Genomic DNA, 9784 nt, shown 5'->3' with positions numbered 1-9784 from the left:
GCTTAAAACAAATACTAGATAATAATAATTTTATTATAAACAAACCCATATTCGTTGGCGTACGTAAATAACTAATGTCTAATACGTTATAGTATTTGAACAGACTCTAAGAAAAGCAGACTAACATAATTACCCAGATAACAAAAATATATTTTATTGAAATTTATAAAATATTATTTTTATAATGAAATGATTTTATAAACGTTTTTTTTTCCCACATTTTTGATTTTAATAATATTAAAAAAATATCTATAAAATGTCAGTTGGCCACTGGATTATCATTAATATGTTATTTTAAGAATAATATGAATAAAATAATATTTTTATACTATCATTATATTATTTTTCTTTTATTATCATTATGATATTATCATTATATGATTACTTTTTAAATATATTCATTTATTTAATATATAATATTATAATATAATATATTAAATAATACAGCCTATAGGCAGATAGGCTTATAGGTTAATCAACCATAATATGACGCTCGTAAGGTAATGATTACTTTTGTGTAAATACAAGCCCCTGACATCAACTTTCGGACCCTTGAGGCTTGTACTAAATGTTTTCACGGGCCCTTTACTAGAACTCATACCCATTACAATGGATAACATTTTAATGAAAATTAACTTGTCCCCATTTATTTTAAATTAAATTGTTAAATGAAAATGGAAAATTGGTGAGATACAATATAGATGTATTAATTATAGCTTAATTTTATTACTTTTTAGCACAATCCTCCAATTATTCACCCATTATAGTATAATATTAAAATACTATATTATACCTACTGGCATAAAGTATATAGATTTAATAAAATATACTTTTTTCCAACCATTAGATTAGCTTATAGCAATCTAATTCATAAATACAAATATTATACAATATAATATAAAATTAATTATATCACTAAAAAAATTGAACAAATCATTTGATGAGCAAATTAAATATTTTATTTTTAATAATAATTATACAATTAAAGTTGATTTAAGCGGAATTTGGCGCCAGCAATAAAAATTTTCAGAGGGGTTTCAACATCAATTGTGTTGCAATTTTTAAATTTCCCAATTTTATTTATTGACTCTGAAACATTCAAATATAATAAACAATACACTTAAAATATAATTGGTTGATTTATATGTAGGTATAATAGGATAAAAATTTAGAATTAACTTTGAGAAGAAATTTAATATAAAAGAATATGTTATCATCTTTCTTACCAAATATTAAGGAACAAGTGGCCAAGACTGAGAACACCTTTTTCTTTTTTTGCCCTTTGTAACTAAATTCTTTTAGTAATTCATCAGTGAAAAGAAATCTCAATATTGTTCTAACTGTACCTCCTATGTTGTTGCGAGCTAGCCGTGACAGTTCTTCTACCTGTAAGCATATTTTAATTTGTTTTGTTTAATTACTTTGAAATTTATTTTTTTTTTACCTGGATACAATTAAATTATTTATAAGAAGGTACAACTGTATTGAACAAATTTAATAACACCACAAAAAATTATAAAGATAGTCCATTCAAAAACCCCAATAACTTACATAAGTAAAAAGATTTAGAAACCTCTTTAAATACAAGCCCTACTTACATGTTAGTTATTATAATTATAATAAATAACTCTTACCATTTTCTTTTTTAACTGCATATCAAGTAATTTTTCTTCAAATATTGTAAGATCCTCTTCTGTTTTCAATGGTAAATTACAAAGTATATGTTGTAATACATGATCAATGCCTTGCAATGTTGTTTCGCGAATTTCAAAAATGTTTGTTTTATTTGTCATACATTTTTCAATATTTTCTATTCTTTCGGTTATAGTCTTTATTTCATACCATGTGTTTAATGTGGTTCTATTTATCTTATTCAGTATGTCTGTTAACAAATTTTAATGATTTAAAAATGTTATGCATTTAATTTTTGGATATTGGTTACAGTGGTGTAATTTCAGTTTTCAATAGGAGGGGGACGGCAAAAGATTTGACCAGCCCAAATGGGTAACTTAAAAAACCACACATATTTTATAATTTAAATATTTTTTACTATAATTGTTGCAACCCATTTCACTAACTAAATAACAAAATCATTTGAAAATATAAGGTAGCAGATATTTTATAGAACAATTATTGTACATAGAAATTAAAACTATGTAAACTAATTTAATTTTATTTTTATTGCTTGCTTACTGGTTCAATTTTTTTTGTTTTATTAGAAATTGTTTATGAATCTTGAGCTATTTTCACTTACTTTATTATTTATATTAAAAATGAGATGGAAACACATGGAAAAATTAATTTTAATATAGGTACTAAACTATAAATTGAATACAATAGAGAATAGTGCACAGTACACAAAATTAACTACAGTTTGAAATCAATGATAAATATTAGAGTAACGATCGGTTGTTTTTAGAAGTAGTATTCATTTTATATTTTTGGAAATAAAACTATATGGGATTATGATTTTTAATTATTTTTATTGTTGTATATACAACAATTGAACAATATTATATATCCTTTAATTCTTTTCCTTCATAAATACACACACACCACTTCAATGCACGTCCCCGCATGCTTTTAAATATAAAATATATTCCAACTATGTTAATATATTATTAATTACAAAATTTAACATTGTGACAATAAATTATTAGTTCTCAAAAAATAGGCATGTTTTTGCACTAATAAAATATAATAATCATTAAATGGAAACAACTAGACACCTGCCCATCGGGCTGCTTTTAAAAGTAGACAGGGGCAAATGCCCACCTTGCTGCCACCCTACCCCAAATGACACCACTGAATTAATTACTAAACTGTAAATTGCATACTATACATACCTAATGCTGAGTTGTCAGTTGTTGTAGCATTGGTCATAGAGACTTTAAAGGGCGACGAGGATGTATAAATAACTTCTTCAATTGTATTAACTGCATCTGAAAAAAGGATAATTGACATAATTATTAGAAGTTTTTTATTTTTAAAAATCATTTTTATAAAAGTATATAATATAATATACATACTAAATACTTCGGCAGCTGGTAGTAAGTCTGGGCTCAAAGATCTGAAATCTAGTTTTCTCTTCACTGATGATTGGTTGCTCGGCGATAATATTTTATCAATAATCATTATTTCATTCCTAGAAGGTGGAGTATCTATAAAGAACAATAATTATAAATTAATAATTATATACTGATTAAAAATAAAAAATAAATAAATATAATACTGATTTTGTAAAAATAATAATCAAATGTTATTAATTATTATTTGTTTTTTTTTCAAATAATAATTTAGTTTGTTTTTACTACTGATTATTTGATAGATTAAGTAATATTAATTACTGATCAACATTTCAAATCACCATAACCCCCATATCTTATATGCCCAGTACAATGGACCTTCGAATACAAAGTTAAATAAATCAAAAACTACTCTCACAAATTTTGATTTTGAAACGTCAGAAATTTCACTGATGTGTTCTATTAAGTGTGCCTATAAACAAACTAAATAATAGATGCAGTGTACTGATAATAATTTCCATACCAATTTGTGTGTTATCCGGATTATTGAACTCATCATCACAATTATTATCTTCTACAATTTCCAAGCATGACCCTAAAAATCAAACAGTAATTTTAATAAGTACCTACTACCTATTATATAGTAGGCAATTATATATTATTTTTATTTTTCACAATTACCTAGACTATCAATGGAATTGGGACTCCATGCTGGTAGTTTATTAATTGCTTTATTTTTTTGATTTTTCTCCATTTTATAATGTTCTCTTTTTATTGCCTTCTTCTGCCTAGTTCTGATTTCATCATTTGTTTCATATGATGAAGTTGAAACGTTGGAAGTATTTTCAGACCTTTTTGCTCGGACACTAGCCTGAAAATAATCATCTGAAAAATATAAATATATTTTATTAACATAATAGGCAATAGCAATAATATGTATGCTTTAGTATTATATATTATAATATTACCTAAGTCCTTGCACATTTTTTTTTTAATTGATAAATACTGAAAATCATAGTTATTTGGTACTAGTCTTTGTTTAATAAACTGTTTTGCATTTTTTTTCGGCCAAGCAGATTTGTTATCTTTGACCCAAAATGATGGCACAACTTCAACAGTGTTATCTTTAGAAAAATTCACAACTGACCACATGTTTAACTGAAATATAACAAATACTAAAATAACAAAACTGCCACATTTTAAATAATTTTAAATGTATTAATTAAATTGTTTAAATAAGTATTAATTAATTAATATAGGTACTATAATCTAAATTAACATAAAATCAATTTTAATGATAAATATAATTAACAATCTTTATATTTGGTAACTAATAACTAACTTCTGATAAAAAATATTAATAACTATTAACTATACATTACAGGAAGTATGAATTAATGGTAAGGCTATTAACGCATTACTGTCAGAATGAATTAAAATCATTTTTTTTTTAATCTCATTTATAGGATAGCAGTAGAGTTCATGACTTAATATATTAACATTATAAATATCTAATTCTGACGATTTGATCGGCTTATCAAATAAAATGTCTTTGTTTTGAAATTTTTTACAAATTAAAAATATTGCATCATCTTTATCTTTAACTATATTGAAGACTTTTATTATGTCACCATTACATGTTAAAAGACAACTATCAGCTTCTGTATATAATTTGATACTAAATGTTTTCATTTTTAAGGTAGTATACTGGAATCCTTGTATATTTTGAATCAATGGTCCATGTTTATGAAATCCAGAAAAAGTAAACACGGGTATTTCTTTTTGAGAATTTAATTTCAATGAACTTATTTCATTACTTCTTTTAACAACTTGTATAAGTGGCTTGTCTGGCTTCCGTATCATGTTCTTTAGAGTACTCATGTAGTTCTCGAATGGAAATGTAGAACAATTGTCCAATGGACCGAATTTAATATAGTCATCACAGATATGGGTTAATCCATGAACGTTGTGCGATATTAGATGCCGACCATACAACATTTCAAAGGTTTTAACAAAATTGTCCAACAGCTTCCTAGCAATATTAATATGTTGTGCATAGTCCGGGCTCAATAATATTGTCATTGCTAAACTTAAATCAAAAAAGTGTTTCCAGTGTTCCTTTAATACAACAGACTTGATAGCAGAAGAACCCAAATACAATAAAAATGTACGAAATTCAGTAGCTTTCCAGTTTTTTATATGAGCCAAACTTCTTGGTTTTCTATTGATTTCGCAAGGTATACTGACTCTTAGACCTATCAATATTGTAGATATTTGTTCTATTTTCCAAGATGGATAACGTATAGGCACTGGGCCTTTAATCCACAAATATATAACTTTTCTAACCACACCAAGGCATACTAAATGTTGATAATCTAATGAAAAATCAGTAACAGTGTTAAAATATGGTACTGTAGTTAATATAGAAGTATTTCCAGTATGATATTCCTCATCAAACTGAGAAATATAATTCTGATGAGTTCTCTTGGATGGTTGGTTATCTGGCGTTGTATATGGAAAACACATTCTATTCAATAAGTGTTCCCCTTCATGCTCACATCTTGAACATGAAGAGAATCCAGCATGTCCTTTAGTTTTTAATATGAATGATTTAGCCGGAGCATCACAGCATAACACATCCAACATAACTTTAAAGTTTTTTCCATTAATTTCAATGCCATTATTGTCTAACAAATTTATTTCTTTTACAAAATACTTCAGGAATGTATTGCTGTCCAAGGGTTTTCTATTTCCACAGTAAATCCCTACTGGAAACACGTTACTTCTGTTTGGCTGTATATAGGCAAGTATTGGCCAAAATTCTTCAGCAGTTGATTTAAATAGAGGCAAACCATCTATTCCTGCTACAATATGGATTACTGAAGCATTATTTTTGAAATTTAATGGGATATTTTCTTTGATAGCATTAGCTAGGCCAAAATGATAATAGTTTCCAGGTTCTACGGAGTGAATATTTAAGGTGTTGATTGGTTTAGTCTGTAAGATTGTTCTTGAATCTTTAGGCATATATTCAAAACAAGAGTGTTGCCTCAAAATAACTAATAAGCCATTAAGAGCATGTTGAGATATTTTAAAGTTAACGGCCCATTCAGCAACTAATGACATAAAAATTGATGTTTTACTATACTTATATGAAGTAGAACGATCATCTTCATCTGATGAAGACTCAATAACACTAACATCTGATAGTGCATCACCCGATTCAGTCACTAAATTGAGATCAACTGATTTATTCGGGGATTTATTAATACTTCTCTGTGAAGGCGCAGCAAAAACATTGTCCACTGATGTAACATTAGTAATCAAATTTGCTTCTGGAATAATGATAATTCCTGTTGAATGAGCTGTAACATTTCTGTCAATTGTAGGAGCTGATATAGGTAAAGATATGTTTTTAAGTTCTTCATTGACTCTTCTTCTCTTAGAACGCATACTTAGGTTCGACTTCTTTTGATAAGACATTATAGCTATTTATACAATAGTAACCTATATAGGTACCTACAAAGTACAAAGTCAGGCATATACAGTATATTAAGATACAAATCCTACCTAGGTAAAATTCTTGTTCAATACTTATGCTATCTACATGACATTTAGTGTTAATAAGTATGACTAAATATAAATATGACTACATATAATATTACCTTCTAGTTTTCAGTACTACAACATTATCCAAAGATGTAATACAAGTATATAGTATGTGTCAATTCAATATTAAAACAAGAATAATTGTACCAGAGTGGCTATACAGAAAAATAAATAAAATCTTAATAAAATAACCTAACGTTATTGTATGATTTGAAAAAATAATTAACATGCATAAGTTAAAATAAGTAAATATCAGCTGACAGATGGCCCATTTTGTGTTATATATTATCTACATATAGTAGCCTACCTAGATTAGACTTAAGTAAGATTCGACTATACGAGGTGTTCAAAAAATTTCTTAGAACGCTGGTCGGTCACTGTCTCCCCTAGTCCCCTGTGTCATATTACTTACCTATAAATGTACTATGTACATACCTACCTACTTCAATAATGTTTTTTATAGGTATAATTTTATATATTTGTAAGTTATCAAGATGCTTGTTTAAGGTATTATTTTATTAATATAATATCATCGATTTAAATTAATTAAATTTTACAATACTATACTATTATCTACCTACCTACATTTACAAGTTGTAGTAATGTTTGATTTAAACCGACAAAGTTAATACCGAGGTTAATACACAAGCAATATTGTAGTGAAAGTAGGGAGACCAACCACAATAATTATTAATTTATACAATTGTGCATAATCGCATGGATACATTTTTAAATACTAGAAATACCTAGGTAATAAGAGAGTAATAATGATAAATAAATGAAAATTTAGCACACAGACCCAAAACTATTTACAATTAATACAGATTAATACATTGAATTAACAATATGAAGAATATAAAATATAATACCACTTTGTTTATATTATTATAATAATATAACCTATTCATTTTATATTGTTCTAGAATCTAAGTATTATAGTTCTGATTCATGAAGACAGAGAGTTTTAGTACCTAGGAAGTTAGTTTTAGTACGAAGTTACAATTTATAATATTAATAACAATAATGAGCACGATAATTATTATTAATAATGTAGTTAGTAAGGTACTTACCGAAAATGCTCCTATACAACTGTGAACTTTACTGAAGTAGGTACGTCGACACGTGCGTCGTAGATAGGTAGATATAAAAAAATAGATAGAATAGAAATTCAAAAACCGACGGCACAATACAATTTAGAATTTAACAATTTATTATAATTCAATATTCATACACATTACACTATTACACGGGTACGGTAGAATAGAGTGTCTTACTATATTATAGTTAGTCGTAACTGTAGTCTGTACGTATGACATGTGTATCGTGTATGCACTATGTCGTGTGGGTGTGTGAGTGTGTGATAGGCAGTGCGGCGTACGGCGGGGGCATACAGTCGTTGTATGGTTTTCCCCGAAAATTAACTGATCAACAACAACAGATTCCTATTTTTATATCAGAAATCATAATAATATACTGAACAATCCTAAACGGCTATACTATAAAATGAACTTCTCAGTTTTTTCCTCCACGAATTGCTTGCAGTCAGCTGTCTAAGCAACCGTGGAACGGAAAATAAAGCACCGTTCCGTTTCCCCAGCCCGCCGGCAATTCCCGACGATTCCTTATAGCGCGACCAATCGCGTACCTTCGCAGCGGCGGCGGCGGTCGGTTTATCACCTCTTTTCTTATCATTTCGCCGATTTTTGAAATTTTCGGAAAATTAGCTGTTTATACACGATTTTGATCATTTTCGATCCTTTTCGCCCTTTTTTATACTTGATTCGCGTAGCTCGCGATTTCTCGAAGCCGCCGGTGTGCGGTTTATATTCGTGTGCCGTCCGAAGCGATCGCAATGTCGATCGAAAAATACGCTCTAACATGCAGGTTTTCGAATTTACATTTTTGTACACATACAAAAAAGCACCGGACATACGTTAGGGGATATTATCATTGAATTGCCGACTTTCATGGGCCATGGGAGAATTCTAGACACTGAAAGTCGACTTTCAAACTTTCCCGCCTTCGAAACGAGACCGCCAAAGAGCCAGGTATTACCACAAATTCTTATCACCAAATCATATCCGACTATCACCTTCATTATAAGTGTGACTTTTAAAATTCGACTGTGTCTCCAAAATCGTTACCCACTCATAGGGATTGGGGTACTTGTGGTACTTGGCTAGTACTTTTGGTACTACAGCGAGTTCCACGGGCCCCGAGTTTCACTGGTGCTAGTATAATAATAATATATTGTATATTATTAATCTGTCATTGGATTGTATTGGAATATAATAATATTATAATTTGTGCGACTTCATGGCTAATACAATCTACAATTAATAATATAATAGCCAGTATATAGGTACCTACTTAATAATATATTGATACATTTGAATAAAACAAACGTAGTACAAGTCTTAACCTAGTTAATATTGTATATTATTTTAGTCACACACATACACACACACCTTTGACACACTTTGACAAAATAATGTTTTAAGTTACACTTGTATTCTCTAGTCAGGTTATATAATGCAGCTAGTATAATATACACAATATTATGCACTAGTGTGTCTGAAATTCTGAACACTATTCTGATGCCACTGGCCAGATACTGACGTAGGTACTGTTGTACTACTGTAGCTAAGTCGGAGCCGTAAATATTTCTCTATCTATATTATATGCATAAATGACCGGCTACGACTTCCTAGGCGATCATGAACAAGTCGCACGCTGTTGAACTGATTTAAATAACATAATGATAATAATATAATAAAATTAAGAATATTATTTCATTATTTCATTTATGATGTCCTATTATTAATATATTCAAAATATAATTTAAACAATTCATATTTATTATCATAATGATAATATATCCAGATTATTATTTCATTATTTTATTAATGATGACTTATTATTAATATATTCAAAATATTATTTAAACAATTCATATTTAATAACATAATGACAATATATCCAGAATATTATTTCATTATTTCATTAATGATATCATATTATTACTATTTTCATAATATTATTTTACCAAATAATTACTTGATTTTATTTTAATATTTTTTCTAAAATATTATTTTTTTAACGAAGATATGATATTAATAAAATATTATCATTACGAAAATGCTATCTGG

General features: G+C 28.1%; 1 non-coding gene across 1 annotated transcript; it reads right to left on the bottom strand.

The window, feature by feature from the left end:
* Positions 1 to 936: 936 nt before the first annotated feature.
* On the bottom strand, positions 937 to 9300 carry LOC100302433. The gene is made up of 9 exons (XR_003840016.1): positions 7706 to 9300; positions 3995 to 4184; positions 3708 to 3911; positions 3550 to 3621; positions 3030 to 3161; positions 2847 to 2942; positions 1635 to 1882; positions 1227 to 1386; positions 937 to 1089 (listed from the first exon to the last, which is right to left on the bottom strand). It is a non-coding gene; the product is annotated as an uncharacterized LOC100302433 (transcript).
* Positions 9301 to 9784: the final 484 nt, after the last annotated feature.

The sequence above is a fragment of the Acyrthosiphon pisum genome, unplaced genomic scaffold (assembly GCF_005508785.2).
Source record: "Acyrthosiphon pisum isolate AL4f unplaced genomic scaffold, pea_aphid_22Mar2018_4r6ur Scaffold_20689;HRSCAF=21842, whole genome shotgun sequence".
Classification (NCBI taxonomy): Eukaryota; Metazoa; Arthropoda; class Insecta; order Hemiptera; family Aphididae; genus Acyrthosiphon; species Acyrthosiphon pisum.
The sequence above is the reverse complement of the archived record's forward strand: the minus strand, read 5'-3'. Positions and strand labels throughout refer to the sequence as shown.